The 9445-nt window shown below is 40.5% G+C and overlaps 1 non-coding gene across 1 annotated transcript; it reads left to right on the forward strand.

The window, feature by feature from the left end:
- The first annotated feature begins 261 nt into the window (after positions 1-261).
- On the forward strand, positions 262-370 carry LOC141658171 (small nucleolar RNA R71). The gene has a single exon (XR_012549073.1). It is a non-coding gene; the product is annotated as a small nucleolar RNA R71 (small nucleolar RNA).
- The last annotated feature ends 9075 nt before the right edge of the window (positions 371-9445 follow it).

The following is a 9445-nucleotide window of genomic DNA, read 5'->3' on the forward strand; positions in this document are numbered from 1 at the left end:
TCAGAGGCCTCGAGCTTCTCGAGACGGGCAGTAATAGAAGTAATGAGTGTCACAACGGTACTCATTTCATCACTTTGCTTTCGTGAATTTCCACGTGAACTCCCAAACTCAGCTCTATGGACCGCCATCTCCTCAATAGTGTTCCAACCTCTATTCTGACCGGTATTGTTTTGGAACCTACCATTCGCAGCTGCGTCCAGGATGACCTTGTAATCATCATATAAAGCATTGTAGAATAAGTTGCAAAGATACCACTGCTGGAAACCATGGTGAGGGACAGCTCGGACTAAACTTTTGAAACGTCCCCATGCCTCACAAAAGCCCTCACCAGCTCCTTGCTGGAAATTTGTAATTTTACTTCTCAAGGCATCAGTCTTTGAAAGCGGGAAGTACTTCTTGTAGAAGGCTAATGCTAGAGATGTCCAATCTGTGACTCCAGCTGCTACTCTATCAAGGTAGCGGTACCAATCTCGTGCCGAATCCTTCAAGGAGTATAAGAACATCACCCCTTTTACTTCATCCCGAGTCACCCCGACCGGTATAGGTATGGAAGCAATGATGAGTCGTGAAAATTTCCATATGCTTCAAGGGGTCCTCATCTGGTAGACCAGCAAACTGATTTCGCTCCACTAAATCGATATAAGAGGAACGAAACTCGAAGTTATCGGTAGTAGGGGTAGGTAACATGTGCCCCTTTGGAAGGTGGTGCTCCTTTGGCTGAAGATTATCATATATTGTAGCCATATTCGCAAAACTGAGAGTACTCAAGTCTTCCTCTCAAAAACCTGTCTTCTAACTGTGCAAAAGCAAAACTAGAAGCAAGGGTAAGCAACGGCCTCAAGGAACCAAAGTTCCTTGAGACAAGAAAAATAAACTAAAAATAAAGCAAACAGAATTACACCGTATCCCCGGCAACGGCGCCAAAATTTGATACCGTCGTTTTGTATCAAAATTAAATTTATAATTCCAAACTAAAACTATAGCTAGTGATAGTAAGGGTCGAACCACAGAGAGACAAGATCAATTCTATTTGCTTATTTCAGTCTATAAAAGTAACAATTAATGGGGGGTTTTGAAATTGGTTGACTAGTTTGACTAATTGCTAAAATAAGAATTTCTCAACAAGACAAAAAGAAGATCGGGAACTTCGGTTCACCATGGCTAAGATCAGGTCAGTAAAGTAGCTGAGGTCCTATAATACGGTCTCAGGGAGTATGAGCAAGCCTTTCGATCAATGCTCAAAATTACCTTACGGTCTTCTAATTCCCAAGAATTTCTCAAAGCTTTCGCTCAAAGGAAATTCCAATCTAATGATAATTTTAATTACTAATCTTTCAATCTAGTAAAAAGGTTTATCAAAAGACAACAAGATTGATACGGAGGAATTCATACTAACAAAGCAATCCTAATTTACGCCATGGCTCACCTCGTTCCCAATCAATGAAATTAGCTATGCATAATCAAAACTAAAACAATTGCAAAATTGATAACAAGGAACAAGTTTGACATGATTGAATTGAATTTAAGACAAAGGGTAAGAACTTAATTGCTGAAATTAAATTGGTAAAAACAAGAATTGAAATAACAAGAAATTAAAGAAGGAAGAAATTGCATAAAAACTTACTAATTAAAATGATGAACAAAGTAATTGAATTCAGGATTCGTCGTCCCTCTTTCTTGCCTCTAGACTAGATCTAAACTGAGTTCCTGAATAATGAAAAACATAACCTAAAATTGTAGCTGCGTTCTACTGATAAGCGATGCCCAAAAAGAGTTGATTACACTTGGGCTTTTAAAAGTCTAACACGAAGAATTAAACGCAGCTCGCAGACTAGTCGATCGACCGGTCAGCATGTTCGATCGACTGGGCAATTCAGAACAGTAGCTTCTGCTGAACTTCAACGGTCGATCGACTGTATAGCATGGTCGATCGACTGGACTGAGCTGTGTAGTGGCTTCTTTCTCTCTTCAAATCAGCTCTTCACTCCAATGCACGCATCCCAAGGTGAGTGAATCCAAACTCCCTTCTTCCAAGTTCCCTGAAGTTGCCTCCGGAGGATGGTTTAGGCTTGATTTAGCTCACTTCCACTCATTCCTACAATAAATCATAGAAAATGCAAAGTAAACCGTTTCGGGAGAAATAGTAGCTTTAAGCTAGCTAATATGCATGGAAATACGTGCCAAAACTGCAAATAAAGTGTATAGAATATGCACGTATCAAGAAGCAAGCAAGTGATGTGAAGATCCAAGAATGGAAAGGGGTACTAGAAAGGGGAGAGCTCTCAAGATTTGAGTTGCATGGGGATGGAAGCCTTAAATTCAAGGGAAGATGGTGCATACCAAATGATGAAGAGCTTAAGAAAAATATAATGAATGAAACTCATAACACACCTTACTCGGTGCACCCGGGTGGTGACAAGTTATACAAGGACCTTAAGAAGACCTTTTGGTGGTTAAATATGAAGAGAGAAGTGGCGGAATTTGTGGCAAGGTGTTTGACTTGCCAAAGAGTGAAGGGAGAACAAAAGAGACCACAAGGGAAAGTGCAGCCACTAGAAGTGTCGGAATGGAAGTGGGAGTCGATATATATGGATTTCATAGTGGGATTACCAAGAACTCAAAAGGGGAACAACGTGATTTGGGTCATTGTGGATAGGTTAACCAAATCGGCTCATCTCATTGCAATGAAGGACCCTTGGAGCAAGGTGGAGTTAGCTAATGCTTATTGCAAGTATGTGGTCAAACTTCATGGATTCCCAAAGGACATTGTGTCGGACCGAGATTCGCGATTTATTTCAAGGTTTTGGCAAGAACTTCAAATCTCCTTTGGGTACTCAATTGAAGATGAGTACGACTTTCCACCCGGCAACGAATGGACAAACGGGGAGCACCATTTAAACGTTGGAAGACATGTTGAGGGCTTGCATCTTGGAGTTTGGGGGTTCTTGGGAAGATATGCTACATTTGATTGAATTTTCTTACAACAATAGCTACCATACTGGCATTAGCATGGCACCGTTTGAAGCCTTGTATAGAAGGAAATGTTGGAACCCGATTTGTTGGGATGATAGCACCGAAGCCGTCTTATTGGGGGCTCAAATGATCCAAGACATGATTGATCAAGTCCATGTAATCCTGGATGGCAAGTAGTAATCCAGGAGGTAGAGTTTGGGTTCTTTGGAAGCCACATGTCTTTAATGTCAATATTTTGAAGTATAGTGCTCAAGCTATTCATATGAAAGTTACTGAAATTAGTACCAATTTCCACTTCCTCTGTACCATGGTTTATGCTTTTAATGATACCCATGAAAGGAAGGCTCTTTGGTTGGAACTCAATTCTTTTGCTGATTCAATTACTTCCCCATGGATCCTCTGTGGTGATTTTAATTGTGTCTTAAGTCCTACTGAGAGGCTAGGTGGTCAGACTACTATAGAAGAAATGGAGGATTTTCAAGCATGTATTGACTATTGTGGCTTGTTGGATAGTCCTGCTGTTGGGTCTTTCTACACTTGGAACAACAAGCAAGACCCATCCACTAGAGTCTACTCTAGGCTTGATAGAGTCCTAGTAAACCAGGATTGGCTTCTATCCAGGGGTGATGCCTTTGCTCATTTTTATAATGAAGGCCTTTTTTATCACTCCCCTTGCATCATACAGGATTCTGATACTACTTTTGTGGGTAGGAAAAGCTTTAAGTATTATAACATGTGGAGTCAAGTTGATGAATTTTTGCCTTGTATTCAACAGTATTGGAGTAAATATTGGCAAGGTACTAAAATGTTTAAGGTGGTCATGAAGCTGAAAAGCCTGAAGCAACCTCTGAAAGAATTGAATAAGAATCTTTTTGCTGATGTGGAGAATAGCACTGCTCATGCCTGGAAGGTTTTGGATGCTATTCAGACTGCAATTGCTAATAATCCTACTGATACTCAGCTTATATCTCAAGAAAGAGAAGCTGCACAGGTATATAGAGATCTTCAGAGTGCTTGTGACAGTTTTCTCCTTCAAAAATCTAAAGCTTCTTGGGTCAATAAAGGTGATAATAATACTAGATACTTCCATAGTGTCCTCAAAGGGAGAAGTACTAAATCTAAGGTGTTTAGGATTACTGATGCTGCTGGTCATACTTTCACTGATGGAGACAAAATTCAAAATGCTTTTCTAGGATATTATGAGCACCTACTGGGCACTTTTGCAACTGTTACTCCTGTAAATGTTCCTCTGGTTCAGCTGGGTAAACTCTGTACCCAGGATCATTGGACTATTTTGTTGTCCCCAGTTTCAAAAAAAGAGGTTAAAGATGCTATTTTTTCCATTCCCAACCATAAGGCACCAGGGCCTGATGGTTTCTCTAGTGCATTTTTCAAAGATAGTTGGTCTATTGTGGGTGATGATGTGTGTGCTGCAATTTTGGATTTCTTTGATACTGGCAAGCTTCTGCAGCAGGTGAACCATACTTTTATAACCCTTATCCCCAAATGTGAACTACCTCAGAATGTTACTCAATATAGGCCTATTTCATGTTGCAACATCCTATATAAGGCCATCTCCAAAATTCTATGTACTCGACTTGCTGCTGTCCTCCCTGAGATCATCAGTCCCAACCAGGGTGGTTTTGTTAAAGGAAGGACAATCATTGAGAATATCTTAATTTGTCAGGATATTGTGAGGCTGTACAATAGAAAATCAGTCTCCCCCAGATGTTTGATGAAAGTGGACTTAAAAAAAGCCTATGATTCAGTGCAGTGGAATTTCCTTGAGAGTATGCTGCATGCCCTGAACTTTCCTGCAAAATTCATTCATCTGGTGATGACTTATGTAAGAACTGCCTCTTATTCTCTTGTGTTGAATGGGGTGAACTTTGGTTATTTTCGTGGTGCCAAGGGTTTAAGGCAAGGAGACCCTATTTCTCCACTCCTCTTTACAATCACTATGGAGTACTTGTCTAGAATCCTTGACCATGTTACTACTACCATGAAGTTCAAGTACCACCCTTTGTGTGGAGGCCTTAGACTTTCACATCTCCTTTTTGCTGACGACCTGTTACTTTTTTCAAAAGGAGATGCTTCTTCAATAATGATTCTCTTGAGAGCTTTTGCTACCTTTTCAGTGGCTACTGGTCTCCAAATGAATGCTATGAAGTCAAATATCTACTTCAATGGAGTTCCTAGTTCTACTAAAGCTGATATCTTGCTTGTTTTTCGGGTTTGTTGAAGGACCACCCCTTTAAATATCCTGGGAGTCCCTATTGTTTCTTTGGAGCTCTCAATGCAACAGTGTCTTTGTGCTTATTGATAGCATCACTTGCTAGAATTAAAGGTTTTGGAGCAAGGAAACTATCTTACGTGGTGAGCTCACTCTTGTTCAATCTGTACTAACTTCTTTGTACGATTCGGGCCACTATATTCTTAATTCCTAAGGGTGTACTAACAAGAATTGATGCTATTTGTAGGAACTATTTGTGGGATGGTTCTGCAGATTATATAAGGTCACCTATGGTTAGTTGGGAAAAAGTCTGCTCTCCTAAATGTGAAGGAGAGCTGGGAATTAGACATAGCCTGTATTGGAATGCAGCTGCCATTGGTAAGCTGGCATGGTGGATTTATACCAATCCTGACAGCTTGTGGGTTCGATGGGTAAACCATGTATATCTGAAAGGTCAAGATTGGGACTCCTACTCACCAACAAATGATGTCTCCTGGAGCTGGAAGACTATATGTAAGATTAGAGGTATTTTTTCTGTGGGTTACAATGCTGGCCAATGGACTGCAAACCCAGATGGATATACAGTATCCAGTGGGTATCAGTGGCTCAGACAGAAACAGCCACTGGTCCTTTGGTCTAAGATCGTGTGGAATTCTTGGAGTGTTCCAAAGCATACTTTTACAAGCTGGCTGATTACAAGGGAGGCTCTACCTTTGAAAGCCCGTCTTTTTCAGCTGGGAATTAGCCAAGATAACAGTTGTTTGATTTGTGGTAATGCTGCTGAAACTCACACTCATCTGTTTCAGCAATGTGTGTTTCTGCTCAAGATGTTAAAGAAGGTCAGTGCAATCTTGCATATTACTTTGCCTGCTACAAATCTCTTACTTTGGATACAAGCTAAACCTTGGGCAAGGTGAAGAAAATGGTTACTATTGCATGGATTCAGGCTATTCACTATTCTCTTTGGCGACAAAGGAACCAGATCAGGGTTGATGGCTTCCTGCATCACCCTGATAGAGTAGTCTATGAGATTAGGTGTATAATGAGAATGCGTGCTATGTATTGGTTTACACTTGTTAAGACGCATAGAGAGAAAGCATGGCTTATGTCAGTTAGCTCCTAATTGTCATAATTTATGCTTAAATTGTACCGGTGTGGTAGTTTGTAATAGTTTGTCTTTGGTTTTAATGAGAAGCTAACCTTTCACCAAAAAAAAAAGTCCATGTAATCCCAGAAAAGATGAGAGCCACACAAGATAGGCAAAAAAGTTATGTCGACTTGAGGAGAAGTGACATTGAATTTGTGGTAGGAGATAAGATGTTACTCAAGGTTTCACCCATGAGAGGAGTTATGAGATTTGGGAAAAGAGGCAAGTTGAGCCAAAAGTTCATTAGTCCCTACGAGATATTGAATAGACTCGGGGAAATGGCCTACCGTTTAGCACTTCCCCCGGCCTTGGACGGAGTGCACAACGTCTTTCATGTGTCTCAGTTGCGTAAATACATAACTGACCCTTCACACGTACTTGAGGCGGATATGATCGAGTTGGATGATGCCTTAACATATGTGAAAACACACAAAGAGATCCTAGACCAAAAGATAAGGAAGAAACGTGGGGAGACGGTGCTGGTAAAAGTATTGTGGTCTAACCATCTAGTTGAAGAAGCCACGTGGGAGGCCGAGGAAACCATGAACGAGCGATACCCTCACCTTTTCGCACAGGTATGAGTTGGTTACGAGGTCATAACTGTATTTCTTGAGGGGTAGGGCGTATTACGCAAGTACAAGAAGCACAAGTTTTTCTTTCTTTCTTTCTTTCTTTCTTTCTTAAGCCGACACAACCACACCTTAGTATGTCATACCGTACTAATCTTATGTTTGTCTCGACATACCGCCATGCACCCTTGGGGGATTAAGGGACATAGAATTTTGGTAATTATAGTGTCGGGTGTGAACTTCGGGGACAAAGTTCTTTTTAAGGGGGAAGATTGTAATACCTCGAATTTATAAAGACCTTACTTGACCGAGTAGACCATCCACTCGGCCGAGTGGAGCCCCACTCGACCGAGTGGAGGACCGAGTGGAGTTTGGCTGGAGTCTGAATGTTCTGAAAGTTGGTCACTCGACCAAGTGATCATCCACTCGACCGAGTGGAGCCCCCACTCGACCGAGTTGACCGACCACTCGACCGAGTGACCGATCGAGTCTGTTTTACGCGAGAAGATTGGTTGGTGAAGTGTCGCTTTTGAATCTTATCCTTTCATATTTCCTCACCTAAATCCATTCCCCAACCAATTCCAACACTCTCTAAACTCCCTATATTCTCTCTAAAACACTCACCAAAATTATCCTCTAAAAACCTAATCTCCAAGTGAAGGATTCTTGCCACCTTTTCCTCCCTTGTTCATCCACTTTGTTTGTAAGTCAACTTGTACTTTACTTTCCCTTAATCCTATGTTAGTAACCTTAATTATCCTAATAGTTTATCTTATAATTAATTAGGTTATGGGAAATTAAGATGGGAATTAAGGGATGTAATTAGTATATTTGTTGTAGTAGATTATGGTAATGAATGTAGTAATTAATTTGTGTAGGAAGCTTCATTGAGGAGCATTTCTAGTGGTTAGCTTGAGGCCTTGTGAAGATAAGCTTGAGGTAGGGTTTTTCCTACTTAGCTCTAATAATATGTCTGGTTGATTATGCATTTATTATCATTCATTGCTTTTGTTTCACGTAGTTGCATTATAACATGTTAATGGTAATTAGGGCTTAAGACATAATATGGTTTCATGTTGTTTATGTATATGATGAAAGAGTAACTATGATTAATCGTCTTATACATGGTTAGAATGCATTATAACATGTTAGAAAGTAATTACATGAAAAAAAGTGAATTGGTAAAGGTTGAGCATTTTGACTTGTATTATGTTTGGTGTAATTACATGAGTATTCTTGTTGGGAATTGTTTGGTTTGATTGTCTTTTGATTGGTGTGGGAAGATGGTGGAACATATTTGGTTGTGGTTATGGAGACGGAAGGCGGTTGGAAAACCGTCTTCCGCTTGAGTCACCCCTTGGAACTTCCCACTCCAAGGGGGATGTGCACATCTAGTACTTGAGTTTTGGAGGGACTCGTGTGGTTGAGGCACGATGTCTGGCAGGGGACTCGAGTCGCTCTCGGGCCCGGTACCACGGACGTGTTCCGAGTACCTAGTGTTGGTATGTGGCGTCATGGGCGTGCCCCGGCCACCGGTTATGGAAAGGTAAGGAACTTGGAGGTGATTGTCATGCATTTCACATATTTTATCAATTCATGATTGTTAGCCTTAACATTTATCAGATGATCATGTAATCCTTGTCATTTGCATCTATTGAGCATTTGTATTATTAAGCTAACACTTGGGTTTTTAAATGTCTGTGGTGAACCATATGGTGATTTCCGCTCATATGGGGAGCAATGCTTGACAGGTTAGCTTTATTGATGCGAGGGCTTGGGAGCGATCTTCATTTAGTTGTCACCACTTATGCTTATCTAATTTTTGACATTTTAGACTCCACTTCATTTCAATTGGGTTGTATTAAATGAGATGGTATTTGCATCCCCTAAACTTGTAACTATTTATCTAACTAATATTTATCTATTTAAGTTTATTGTCGTAAATTCTTCTTGACTTGTTTGTTCGCACTACAAATTTGGGAAACCAATTCTTGTAATGCCTCCATGTGTTGGGAATGCCTTGAGAAAGGTCCCGACTTATGGGGGTGTTACAAATGGTTAGAAAGATTGTTTCTCGGACTGCTTTTTTCTAATTTCCAGTAAAAGTCGTTGATGTAAGTCACGACTACTCTCTATTATGCTATTTAAAAGTTACACCCATTTCCCACATTTTTTGTACATAGCAGCCCAAGCCGCGGGTGCAGTCCACGACTTTATGACTCACTCTATAAAAAAACTTAGAGCGTTCAGGTGAGAAGGGGTAAAGTCGGTGTAGTCCGCGGGTTTGTCATTTCTCTATTTTGCCAACTTACAGCCACTTCTGCCCAAGTGACAAAGAATAAAGTCGCGGCTTTCCCTGACAACAGCCAAAAAAAAATTATAACTGATAACGTGGACTAATTGACCCCAAATAATTTAAAACAAAAATAATTTGTCAAATAAACACTATTTTGCGAAAAAAATTCCCCACACACCCAAAAGGCACACCGTGTTGCAAGCGTCCGCTACGTCGTGTAGTAATGC

Source organism: Silene latifolia, chromosome 5 (genome assembly GCF_048544455.1).
Source record: "Silene latifolia isolate original U9 population chromosome 5, ASM4854445v1, whole genome shotgun sequence".
In the NCBI taxonomy this organism is placed as follows: Eukaryota; Viridiplantae; Streptophyta; class Magnoliopsida; order Caryophyllales; family Caryophyllaceae; genus Silene; species Silene latifolia.